Source organism: Dreissena polymorpha, chromosome 9 (assembly GCF_020536995.1).
Source record: "Dreissena polymorpha isolate Duluth1 chromosome 9, UMN_Dpol_1.0, whole genome shotgun sequence".
Taxonomy (NCBI): Eukaryota; Metazoa; Mollusca; class Bivalvia; order Myida; family Dreissenidae; genus Dreissena; species Dreissena polymorpha.
Window position 1 is genome coordinate 51,670,276 of NC_068363.1, and position 14,305 is coordinate 51,684,580.

Genomic DNA, 14,305 nt, shown 5'->3' on the forward strand with positions numbered 1-14,305 from the left:
GATTTTTTTCAGACGACTAAAGATCCTACAGATGGTAATAAGATTCCACAGCACATGATCGGCTTGTCTGTGCAACTGCTCTACAACTACTTGATGGATATCACGTAGCTATTACTTATTCTACTAGGCTATCCTGGTTATATTTGGTTCTAAGTAATGGAGCTTCGACAATGAATTATATTGTTACAAAGCGTGGCATTCTTTGCCTACTTATCCGGCTTTTTGCAGCATCAAACTAGCCAGATTTCAATCGCCATATTAAGAAGTATCATTAGGCTACAAATAAGTTTTTGTCTCCCTGCGGGCGCATCTTAAATAGAGTCGCGTTCTAAGAAAACTGAGCATAATGCTTGTGCGTAAAGTGTCTTGCAGTCCGCACAAGCTAATCAGGGAAGACACTTTCCGCTTTTATGGTATTTTAAGTTTCAAGGAAGTCCCTCCTTACCGAAAATCAAGTTTAGGCGGAAAGTGTCGTCCCTGAATAGCCTGTGCGGACTGCAAGGGCTAATCAGGGACGACATTTTACGCACATGCATTATGTCCAGTTTTCTCAGAACGCGACTCATTATGTTTTAATATTGAATTGTTATTTCCAACTTAAATAAGCTTATTCAATAAAAAGAAATATTCCAAAATATTCCTAATATATGAGTTACAAATATTTAGTTACATGTAAAACATACTTTTGATATTGATCGATTTTCCTATCCCACTCAGAGGCAAAGTAAAAATGGCTATGTGCAAACAGCATAAAACCAGAACAGCCAGCGACTTACTCGCAGTCTGTTCAGGTATTATGTTGTTTGTTGCTCATCAGTATGTAAGGTTTGGAGATGAAGCCTTACAAACTTGAATCTAGTAAGAAAGGTCTTTGATTGAATTTAACATTCTAAGGAACAACAAATGCGTCAAAATACGTATCTTAGTGGTGAAGGGTTAAGCAAACATGATCAAATGCTCAACCAAACACCTTGGTCATAAACTGACGCGGGTTCAAGAGGTGCAACAATTGTAGAAGACGTAGCCGCGTGACCCAGTTCTTCCCTTAACTTCACGAATCAATCTTGATTAAACTTCAACATACTCTATATCTGGATAGTATCGTGTTAACTCGTTGGAATCTACAATAATTACTCAATCTTGGATAAACATTTTTTGCCTACGACTCTGGACTATGGACAAGCATCTATTTTCCCACACAAGCTATTGTATATTAGTTCACAGAAAGTCTTAAATCAAATCTTCAATTTGTTTGGTCCCATGAAGTTGTCTTTGTGATGGCATGAGCATTTACAATAATATATTTAGAAAATTAGATTATTTCTACAAAGTTTGCATTCAGTAACTAATATAAAAATTAATCGCTGTTTTATATTAGTTCTATGGCCTTAATATGTATCGAAATTTTCCGTTTTATTAATGTAAATTGTAAATTAAATATTTGAGAAATGCAAATAAACGTTTAAAATTCTTTTTTAAATTTGACATTAGCAAATTTTTTTCAATTAAATCACATTACATAAATTAATTATACTTTTTATCCTATTACCAGATGAAAATCGATAGTATAACAACAATCGTATAAACTTTACCTTTATACTATCGCTATTTTTATACCATGGTTTTCCGATCTCAATCTTAAGAACACTATATGTTTCAATGTGACGTCATAGCAAATTATGACGTTAAAGTAAACAAACACTTCGGAGTCAACTTAGAAACCAGCGCTGTTTTTTTAATTTTTAAGTATTTTTACTCTTTTTGAACGATTAACGACCACAAAATAATAGGATAATAGAATATTATGTGAGTTTTGGATAAAGATCAAGTTTTTATCCCATTTTCACCGCGACATTGACGGTATAACACGTTGTGGAATATACTTGCTTGTATTCAACACTGTGGAATATACCTGTCGCGTGCAAGGACTACTTTTTAATGACGTCATGCGATATGCGCTAAAATTTGGTCGATATTGTTTGGTTCATTGATCGAATTATAAGGTCACCCATTAGAAGAAAATGTGCATATTTTGCAGAAATATATATAATATATAATATTCACCAAAAGAAATGTTGAAATAAAATATAATTACACGATTTTTGTTTTTTATTTTTTTATTTATATTTACTTTACCACTGAATGATTTTTCATAAGAAACACAGTCGACAAAACTTAAGCTTCAAATTATACGACCTTCAACCTTTAAATCTAGTCATATGACATAATTTTTCGCCATCCGTATAATGAATCAGCTGATTGATGGCGTCATAAAATGACAAACTTATTGCGTCATTTTCCCCATTTTTTTGACGATTTATTATAAACGCGACTTACTTCACATGTTTTCTACATGTCGAGGGGTGAACGGAAGACTGTTGTAACTCATATTATATTAAGAAGGAGATACTGCAGTTTTCCGTTCAGCCCTCGATGTACTGTATGTCGACATATCTGAATTGTCAATTGATCACATTTTCCTTATTTCGTGTAATGTGCATTGTTTATAACCAAAGCATATACTTTTGACATTTAACTTAAATATTCAGAATGTACAACAAGCCATGCACATATCGCACAGTTCATGAATAATCTGCTATGTTTGCTTTCCTATTTAATTCACGTTAGGCAGAGCTGTGTAAAGTATAAGATGGTAAAAATAGCACCACAACTGGAATTTGGAACGTCCCATTTTGTACACGGGTAGTTTCTACTCATTTATCTGTTGTGTACTGGATGTTTTTCATTCTTTGTGTATTTATATTTTAAATTATTTTCTCGTACAATAGGGCATTTACCATAGATATATAAAACATTGTGCAAGTTAAAACATATTATGTTTGTAAGCAGAATATCTGCAAATGCAACCGAGTTTACCAACGGCTATTATTAGATAAACTGCTCCGGTTCATTTGAACAGCAGTAATGTAGAATACATGACGTAGCGTGTGACGAAGAAGAAAGTTTATCGCGTTCATAAACTCATTTGAATAAAGTGTTTACTTAAATCTACGTTAACTTGCTCACCTTTATTTTGTGTAAAATATGCTGCTTGTCTCTATTTCGGATACTCGACGGAAGGCCCAGGTCTTTATGTCCCTATCTCCGGTTATTTTTCCATCATTTTCCATGAATCTTCCGGAACAAGACGAAATTATTACGCATTGAGCGTAATAAGTCCACACAAAATAGTTCGCATTAACTACTATTTACTTAAATCTACGTTAACTTGCTCACCTTTATTTTGTGTAAAATATGCTGGCATTTTAGAGAATAGTACAAATAATTCAAATTAAGTTTCACACTAACATTCATGTAACAGCTTATCTGTATATTCCTTATTTACTTGACCATATACATAGTGGTTGAGGAAACTTCTTTTGTTTTCCATCGTCCTATTTTCATTACTGTTTCAGGTAATGTCCCGATTGAAACTGCTTGCGTTGCACCTGTTGGTCTAAACGATTTAGCACTAAATCCTTGATCACTTAAGCCTGCAGCAGTAATACTGTCTTGTAAGATATTTGCAACGGTATCAGCACTAATATGTTTGTACGGTGCATTCAAAGCGATAAATAAGGGTCTATAATCACCCTGACGAAACTGCTCCGTTCTTTCAATATACATCTTAAGACAACTTATGGGATCACATGATGAATCATCACAAGGTGAAATGTTAATTTCAAATCCCTGTCTATTTGTGTCATTTTAATTGCCCAAAAATGTAAAGTCATTGAGCCATCATTTTCAAAATACACATCATCAACTGACATAAATGTCGGGTTAGTAAATTTGTCTGCGGATCGAAGCTTTTCCCTTTTGGGGCCAAATCGGATGGCCGTGTCATGCACACAATTGCAAGAAGAGTTATAGCTTTCATACGTAGCATTTTTAAAGTTAGTTTGTCGTTAGATTCCATTTTATTAAACAACTGTACGAAAGCCTCTATTGGCATCGGTTTTTGACGAACCATTGGTCTCTTAGTAGCTGTTTTTACCAGTGATGTAACGAGTCTATGAATATCACTACTATCTGTAGGCGATTTCAGGCCCAATGCCTGGAAGAACGAGCTTAAAGCTGCTAGCGAAATCTTCAATGATGATTCTGGACGTTCAGACTTATCAGCGATAGAACACAAATAATCTGCCAAATGTGCTGTTGTAGAAGTATCAGTTGCCACATAGTTATGTAATTTGCAGAATACTAAATATTTTTTAATATACACATTTTAAGTAGATAATGTTGATTCAGCCAAAGAATGTACAGTTGTTTTTGCCGCTCGCGGGGACCAGCCTAAACAACGTAATCTGTTCGCCCACATACTCTCCAAGCGAAAATCTTCCATCTGCGATTTTTCAAAGGTTCCCTGGCCCCGATGGCCATCACTGTTCTTTTTGACATTGGAAGTTCCACTGGCAGGTCTATTGCCATTTGCGTTAACTGTCTGAACCATGGCTGCCCCGGCCAAAGAGGTGCTATCACTGTAGCTGTTGCATTTTGAAGATTTATCACATTTAACACTCGCGGAAGAAGCGCAAACGGAGCATTCACATAATTGTTCATTTGTTTCCAATTTGTCTGCGCAAGAGCGTCCACCCCGGATGTGAACGGGTCGTAAAATAGAGAATTGTATGTCTTTAGCTGGGTCGATGTTATCGATGCGAATCTGTCCACATCGTGTGGACCCCATTTGCGGTCGAGCATTTTGAACAACTGTGGATGAAGCATCCACTCGTACGAGGATTCTATTCGGGAGAGTAAATCCGCCCTCCAGTTTTGCGTTCCCGAAAGGTATTTCGCCTGAAGTTTTATGTTTGCTTTCATGGCCACTATGTGAATCGAACGCGCTATTGCGTCTAGGGATGCTATGGAACCACCCATACCATTTATCATTGCAACTGTAGTCACGTTGTCTGAGAGAACTTGTATGCTGCGATTGCATAAATCCGCTTTGAAAGATTGTATGCCCATTAGTACAGCTAATAGTTCGCGGTAATTGGAACTTTGTTGCTGAATACGAAGGGTCCAAAATCCCTGAGCTTGTTTGTGACTGTCTGTGAGCCATGCTCCCCAGCCTGACTTAGACGCGTCTGTGATTAATTGTGTATCTATTTGTTTGTTAACGACAAAAAAGGCGTTCCACTGTGAAACAGAGTCTAACCACCACTGTAAATCAGTATATGTATATTTGTCTAAGAACAAAATGTCACTCCAAGACTTTCGGGTAGCAAGTAATCTATATAAGTTTCTAAGAAGTAACTTTGCAGGAAATATACACTTTGACATGGACACACATTGCCCTGCGATTCTTGCTAATCCACGAGCTTGGATTTCCCCTTTAAATAACACTTTTTTAATATCGCGTTTCAATTTGCGAATACGTTCGGATGTGATACGAATTACACACTGTTCACCCGAAGTGTCAATAATATATCCCAAGTAAGGTTTAACATATGACTCCACTAAAGAAGACTTTTCAAAATTCACCACCCAACCTAACTCTTGTAAAGTTTTAATTAAAAGCTGTCTATGACTATTTATACATTTCTCTTCGGCTAATAAAATAAAATCGTCTACATACACTACAACTCGTAATCCCTGAGAACGAAGATATGTTATGACTGGTCGTAGAATTTTAGTAAAGAAATATGGACTACATGAGTGTCCGAACGGCAACACAGTCCATTTGTAATATTTACCACGGAACTGAAATCCGAACAGCTCTTGATGGTCCGGGTGTACTGGTACATGAAAAACCCATTTTTTAGATCAGCAGTTATAATATAGTCTTTAGGTTGAATAAATGAAATTACAGTACTTATATCTCCATTCTTAAACTTGGGTGGTTGACATTTATTATTCAACAATCTTAAATCAGTAATAAGTCTATATTTTCCATTTTTCTTTGAAATACAATTTATAGGCGAAATACACATTGGCTTAGCCTCACATGGTACAACATGACCTAATAACAACAAGTCATTAATTTCTTTTAACAAAAACTGCGATTGTAAAGTAGAAAACTGCCTGTTTTCACAACAAAAACTTGGAATGTCACCAACTATAGGAAACTTAATACCATTGGCAATATAACTCAGAACAGTTTCAGAAGCACCTATCTGGCGCCATGCATCAAGATTTGATGCTAAAGTATTTCGCATTATTTTAATAACTTATTCTATCTCAACATCAGACTGTCGGTTGCCGGGTGTTTTAAAACGCGCTCCTTGCAACTGATCAAAAACATCGCGACGGCCCCTGCCGTAATGGTTACCTCTTCCACTACCATACGAAGGGTTACCAGAAAAAGACCGTCCACGCCAACGTCCTCTTGGCGGTGCATCAAACCGACGAATACTAGATAATTCAGCGGCTACACGTATGTTGTTAAGTGTTTCCCGATCGAAACCAGATGCGTTTCCTTGTAAACAACGAAAAATGTTTGCTGTAGGCTCATCGAAGTTGCTATTGACTACAAGTGAACCGTACTCTTTTTGCAAATAGTTAATCTGTGCTGCAAGGGTGATATACACTGGCCCTAAATCACTAGGTTCATTCTCCTTAATTTGACTTAAGAGCTTAAAACATGTTTCAACATATCGACCACATTTTGATATAACATTAAGTGTTTTTTGGTTCTCTCTACGAATGCCAGTTCTAGACTCATGAAGCTTCAGATGAGGAGGTAGCAATGCCTTGTCTACCGTCTGTTTCACACAGTCAAATTGTTCCTGAATATTTTTAGGAATAGGACCTTCGGCGGTGGCTGCCGATGAGTCAGGACCGAGGGTAAATGGATTGGCCAAGTGTGGCAGATCAGAAGATTGTTCAATATTGGCCTGGTATGGCAAAAAACTGACTTCCGGTGGCGGAAATCTAATGGACGTTTTTGTTGTCGCAGAGCGACCACGGAAAGAACCTTGATTAAATTCAATTTTGGATAACCTGTCCTCTATGCGCTGTATAGCCTCATGGAGGGGATCTTTGTGCGCAGAATAATCACGAGTCCGATCCAAACATTCATTTATTTCTTCAGAAACACTCATTTCTAGACTAACATGTGCCTGAGCCCCGCCGTGTGTTTTGCACTTCCGGAACAAGACGAAATTATTACGCATTGAGCGTAATAAGTCCACACAAAATAGTTCGCATTAACTACTAATAGAATGGCATAAGGGTCTTTATTTAACTATGCTAAAATAATTATTAAAGACCCTAGATGCAATATCGTCAATTATTGAGTTAAATGGATTATTAGATGGATTTTAAAGGATTATTAAAGGTAAGATACTAGTTCTTACGTGTTTTGATTTTTGTTTGTACTTTTGTCGTTCCCTGTTCTTGGGGAAATGATTTTAACATGGGCGCCATTGATGCATCGGATCACACACGGCATACCCATAACATTATATAAAAACACGTTATGCGCGTCCTTAAATTCGTCGTCCGAAGTCGGAAAACGTATTGCCCTGTATTTTGTCAAATAAAGTGTCAGTCGCTGCAATTGTCTGTTTACTCGTCAAAATTGTCAAGGTCTTCCATAGCTAAAGAAACTTAAGCGTACAGTTTATTTAGTATTGACAGACCTGTACAAAGTCGCGCCAGTCAAATATCATAAAAAGCGACATTTAAAGTTATGGTAGCCAGACCTAGGTCGTCGATGGTGTACATGTATGTTGACATCGACAGCATTTTGTCAGGAGCAATCGCCGCCATATTGGATTTTGATCATCTTCTTTCGAAAATAAAATGAATTATAGTAAAGTAAAATCTTCTTTTCGCGGTCGTAATGTGTTAAAATTTGCATACTGCGTAAAATTGAATGTAGGCATATGGTGATATTTTTACTTGTTTTACAGTTTGTGTGTGAAATTTTTAAAGACTATTTTGCGTACCAGAACAAATACATGTATATCACTACGCATGGTTACATTTGTCAGATTTTAAGCGCTTTTATGACTGAATTAAAATTATTGTTAAGGTTATTAGATCTATTTATGTTAAATGTCACGTTGAAAAAATCGAATGGGATAAATAGAATACTAGGATTAGCGTTGAATACAGAGAAGTTTATGTTGCTCGGCTCGAACACCGAAAGCGCTCGCCAAGGCTCGCGCATCCGGCGTTCTAAGCCTCGCAACATAAACTTCTCTGTATTCAACGCTAACCTAGTATTCTCTATATCATGCTAGGCACGAACCATGTTAACGCTCGGCAAGCCTCGCGCTACATCGGTTCTAAGCCTCGCATGATAAACTTGATCTTAATCCAAAACTTACATAATATTCTCTATATATTACATTAGAAAATAAAACATAACAAAGCCAGCATAAAAATAAGCCGAACGCTAACATGGTTCGTGCCGAGCATGATAAACTTGATCTTTATCCAAACTCACATAATATTCTCTATATATTACATTAGAAAATAAAACATAACAAAGCCAGCATGAAAATAAGAAATGACATGAAAACAAAATGCGCAGTGTGTATCATGTTTGCATTTTAATATTTGCTCATTAAAAAATCCAGGATATGTTTCGACTTTTATAAAAGATTTATTTTCGAGCTTGTTCCGACAGCTTATATATTCAGCATATTTAATTATTCATATTATTTTCAATCGCGAAAGAAATCACGATTATGTCGGTAATGAGAGAAAGGTTCAGAACAAGTATTGTAGGTGCTGCATCAAGCTTTTTTCGGCTAAACCCAATACCTGAACACTGCACACTTCCCTAGTGATTAAGGGAAATGCAATAAAACATGCAAATACAGAATTATATAGAGAATATTAGTTCATGTCAGTGTAAGATCGTTTGTTATTTCACGAGTGATCATAGACAATATATTTTCACGAGAGGCGAAGCAAGTAACAAGTAAATTCGTTGACTTGATATCCCCCGCCAATATGCTTCTGGACACTCATACCAAGTTTCCAAAAAAATCCGCCAAAGCACTTCCAAGATATGGCTCTGGACACACGTAAAATCATGTTTTCAAGATACAAAGAGTCATAACTCTGTTTTTATCAGATGGTGTACAATGCCATTTGGCGTGCACCATCCTATTATCCATATATATATACTCATACCAAGTTTCAATGAAATCCGCAAAAAGCACTTCCAAGATATGGCTCCGGAAGGACGGACGGAAGGAAGGACGGACAACGCCAAAACAATATCCCTCCGCCTATGGCGGGGATAAAAAGAAAATAATTATTATAGATTCGGTGGAATGTCGATTTTAATTCACTCGTGATCATAGAAAATATCAAAGACCTAAAATAAATTCTAAGTATTTGAAAAAATATATATATAATTATTTATGATATTCTAAAAATAGAAATAGGAGTTCCGAAAATCGGTTCTTTTCACCGGTGAAAAGAACAATTTGTTTATTTTCATTGCTGTTATTTCACTGCAGAAAAGTCATATTTTATCACAAGGTATAAAAGAAAGATAAATACTTGTCTAAAGCAATTCATCTGATCATTATTTTTACAGTTAGTTAATTATGATAGTCCTATGCTGTTTCGTAACATTCGTTAATGCGTGCTTTAATTTAACCTTTTCATAACCGCGATGCATTTTACCTTGTTAAATAACTGGATTTGAATAGATTTGTAAACATTTGCTCGAACGTTAAAATAACAACCCCAGGTTGTCACCCATGATGACAAAGTATGTTACCACATACAATTCGTTTATTTGAACTTATATGATTAACTTTGTTTAACCAGTATGAAAAGCAAATACTCCGTTGTAAAATTTCATCAAACTTATATTACAGAAATATGAAATACGTTCTTACATTTCATTATTATATTCAGGAATAAAAATGCAATCTCACAGTGCGGCAACAGCTCAAACTATTTTATTATTCTGTTTAGACCGGTCACATGTAGCTAATTTAAAATTACCTACTATGTATGTGCAAAACATTGTACAAGTGAATGAGCTGTGCATAAACACCAAATAATCAACACTAACAACAATGTATTTAAAAGAAAAACAATCAATATACCTTGATGGGTATTGATCACTGCATATAATCCTCTTAAACTTGTTAACCATATTGTTATTATCTCCGCGTATCGCGGCGCGCTTATCTTCAATACTTTTGCAAACAATGCGATTGCATTCTTATAGCGAGCCAATACCGGGTTATGATGAAAGTGCCATTACACGTAGATGAACATCGCGGAAAAGAGGCTAATGATGACGCCGTATGGTACCTGTCCAGTTTCCATGACAACTTTGATTGTCACTCGGTTATTGATTTTACAACACACCAGAGAGACATCAAAACAACATCGGCAACGAATCTTTACCAGTCAACTTTACCAGTCAATCACTAGTTGTAGCATTAATTGATAACGTAAGATACCAAATACAATTTTAATTGGTCGTCATGTATTCTTTTTTCTTTGATTTATTTTTTTAAATAATTCATTTCATATTCTAATACGTTTTGTTACATAGCCGACAGTTAACATTATCTCACGATCGAAATACATGTAATACGTATGTCTCCGTTGTGCCTGCATTTAATGAAAGACCTTACCGCAGTAATGCTTTTTATGTACATTATATTGCTCAATTTTACATTAGCAAAAGGTGTCCTATGACAGCTTGCATTATCCTCTCACTTCAATATATAATGTCGTTAAGTTTCACGAATCCTATCCCTTTACGCGTAAAAGGATTGAATATATTTAGTTCTTCACCCATTTATGCCTAGCGTCTAGAAAAAAGGCTTTGGCAAACAGCGTTGACCCGCATCATGCGGCGTCTCACCGGAATCTGCGCTGTTTGCTTAAAGGAATTTCCGTCATAAATATTCTAAATATAGAAATAAATATACTAGATAACCTTAATTTTGGAAATAAATTGATCCAATTTAGAAGGATGAGAGAGTCCACTGGGCATAAATGGGTTAAAGACGGGATTTAAATAACCATATAACTGCGAGCTTTTGGCTGACAAATAAATGCATTTTTGAAGGCCGAGTAATAGAGGAAGTACAGCATAAGAGAACTCGTGAAAGCTGGCGGTATTTATTACTTTTCTCATTTACTCATCATACGCATTTTCAAATTCCAGTATACCATTGCATGTATATAATTTATTTCGATAATTGTCTTCATAAACAAATTCCCATTATACAATGTCTCAAGTGCGCACGAGTTAACGCAAACTGAACGTTTTGCGTCTGGAACATTGAAAATCCATTTGGATCAAACTCGACTCGAACGTGAATTTAACTCAGTAAAACGCATCAACCCGCTCGGCTATTCTGCCAAACATACTTGGATGGAGTATTTTATGCATTTTATGAGCAATCTTCGTAGTTTCACAAAATTTAACGACAATAACAGAACTTCAACTTGAACTGTCCAAATTGTTTAATCGTTTCGTGTTGCAACGCTTTATAATTTTTAGGTTTTTAAATCGTCAAAAGATGCATATATTGGCTATATGAGACCATGGTAAATGTTCAGTAATACTGTTTCCTCACAAATATCATAACTAAAACGAAAATTTGCGAATCTGAAACAACTTTTTTCAATTTTGTCAATTTACCAAACCGTGAAAAGATCCCTTTAATGCATGTGCGTAAAGTGTCTACCCAGATGAGCATGTGCAGTCCGCATAGGCTAATAAGGGACGACACTTTCCGTTTTTATGTTATTTTCTGTTTAAAGGACGTATCTTCCTATCAAAAATCTAGTTTTTTCGGAAAGCGTCGTCCCTAATTAGCTTGTGCGGACCGCTAATCTGGGACGACCCTTACGCATATGCATTAAACCCATTTTTCACAGAGCACGGTCCATATACCTTATGACATTTAACAGGAAATCTACAACATATACCAACGTATGTTATACGTATTAGACATTTTCATTCTTCCCTATTGTCTGCAACACCTGGGAATAATGGTCGTGCTAGTTGTTATTTAATGCTTTTCGTGCAATAACATACAACAATAACACTGCGTGTTAGCATATGGTCTTGTTAAGATATACTTGTGCAAACAATTTCATTCGACAACACTAAATACTTTTTTGAACTGAAAAGTGTGTTCTTGTTTTAGTAAACTATTTTGGGGTTTTATATTTTTTTTTGTATTATTTCATTTCATGACTATTATTTTTAACCCATTTATGCCTAGTGGACTCTCCCATCCTTCTAAATTTGAACAATTTATTTCCAAAATTAGGGATGTCTCGTATATTTATTTCTATATTTAGCAAACAGCGAAGACCCTGGTGAGACGCCGCACCATGCGCTGTTTGCCAAGGCCTTTTTTTATAGACGCTAGACATAAATGGGTTAATTAAAACTTAATTTCATATTTACTCATGAAATCATGGGATATAATTTAGTACTATCTTATATTGTATTTCGATATATTGTGTGACTTTCGTTTTTGCAAAATAATACCGTATATCTAAACTAATATCCAGCATTTGATGGAGAAAGTTCATCAACTTCAAATCGTTACATGAAAACGAAGAAACGCAGGTTTGTGCGGAATCCACGTTTTTATTCTATTCAAATATAAAATAAAATGTTAATTTACTAGTTAACCGGGTAAAACTGTTGTAAGACCATACGGTGCAAGCGAATATAACTAAACAATACTTAATCCGAATACAAGTTATTATATGGTTTTCTATTCTCTCCATATATTGAGGTTTTCTGCGTCTCCTTAATTTGAACAAACAAGTAAGACGTACCCTGTGAAAAGGGGGTTTAATGCATGTGCGTAGTGTCGTCCCAGATTAGCCTGTGCAGTCCGGTTTGGTATTTTTCGTTTAAAGATAGTCTCTTCTTCGCAAAAATCGTGTTTAAGTGGGAAGTGTATTCCCTGACATTGACTTTTATCTGAAGTTTTCTGACAAGCTTTTTGCGATAGTTTTTTATTCCGTAAGTGAGCTTACCGTGTATTTAGTATACAAAATGTTCGTTTTGGTATTTATCCACCAATATGTTTGGAAAAAGTATAGACTATCCCCATTAAAGTTTGGCATCATCCATTTTACATTTTAGCAAACACTTACATTGGATATGTGAGTTGTCCTGAATAATCCGTGGTACTACACATTCATGCTTTGTCTGCTCCGTGGTACTACACATTCATGCTTTGTCTGCAGTTCGGTTTATCTGCTGCACTTTGGTTTATCGACGTGCATGGGCTGTACATCTGTTAGTAAAGTTTAAAGGGGCCTTTTCACCGATTTTGGCATGTTTTGAAGTTTGTTATTAAATGCATTATATTGATAAATGTAAACATTGGGTCTAAAAACCTCCAGGAAAACAAAAACAAAACAAGAATACAATTCAAGAATAAAAAATAAAGTAACCCTCAACGGGGCTCGAACCACTGACCCTTGGAGCCATGGAGCAAAAGTCTACCGCTCTACCCACAAGACCATCCGCTCTTATACCATTTTCAATGTATTTTTTTACCTCATATATGCAATCTTCGTAGTATCAAAAAAAACGACAAAAACAGAATTCTCCAAATTATTAAATCATTTCGCGTTTCAACGCTTTATAATTTTCATGTCTTTTAAATCGTCAAAAGATGCACATAATGGATATTTTAGAGCATGGTAAATATTCAGTATTACTGTTTCCTAACAAATATCATAACTTCAAGAAAAATGAGCGAATCTGAAACATTTCTTTTCAATTTTGTCAATTTACCAAAGCATGAAAATGCCCCTTTAAGCCCTAAACATCAATACATCATGAGTTACGCTCAACGCAAGTTAAACATGTTTTTATAGCATGCTAAACACAATAATCGGACGACCGGGCGGGTAGATGGAAATGCCAATCTTCTGGTTTATGATCCCACCTCAATGGAAAGTGGGGTTTACAAAATTATAACCCTTTCCTGTTTTATTTTCAAATAAACAGCATACAATTTAAGTACAGAATAACGCGTCTTGCGCGTTTCTTTAACAGTAATAAACGTCACAGGGAACCAAGAGTTGAAGAATATTTCAATTAAATATCACCGAATAAGCTTTTGTCTGGAATATATTTTCCAAAGATCTATTAATAGATCCGATCTCAATAAATGCGGTTTAAGAGTTGGGAATTAATCGTTGCTAATGAATCTAAAAACTTTATATGCAACCTGCTTTGCAAAAAGGGGTCATTCAGACAGTTTGAAACATTACTGTTTCGTTCACCCGAGGCTCCTTTATTTATACTGATATAAATATTCGAAGAATATAACACGATAAATAATGCTTTACATTAAATACTTAATAATATCTTAAAACACGT

The 14,305-nt window shown here is 35.6% G+C and overlaps 1 protein-coding gene across 3 annotated transcripts in view; it reads right to left on the bottom strand.

Annotated features, from left to right (window-relative positions):
• Positions 1–13,183, bottom strand: part of LOC127844792 (cyclic nucleotide-gated cation channel beta-1-like) — a 225,973-nt gene extending 212,790 nt beyond the window's left edge. Inside the window, exon 1 of one of the 3 annotated variants that reach the window (XM_052375272.1) lies at positions 13,066–13,183. The gene's annotated coding sequence lies outside the window, so the exon portion shown is untranslated. Of the gene's footprint in view, positions 1–3,027; positions 3,147–13,065 lie in introns of those variants that run through there. The other 2 variants (XM_052375280.1, XM_052375274.1) reach the window with 2 other exon arrangements.
• Between the last annotated feature and the right edge of the window lie 1,122 nt (positions 13,184–14,305).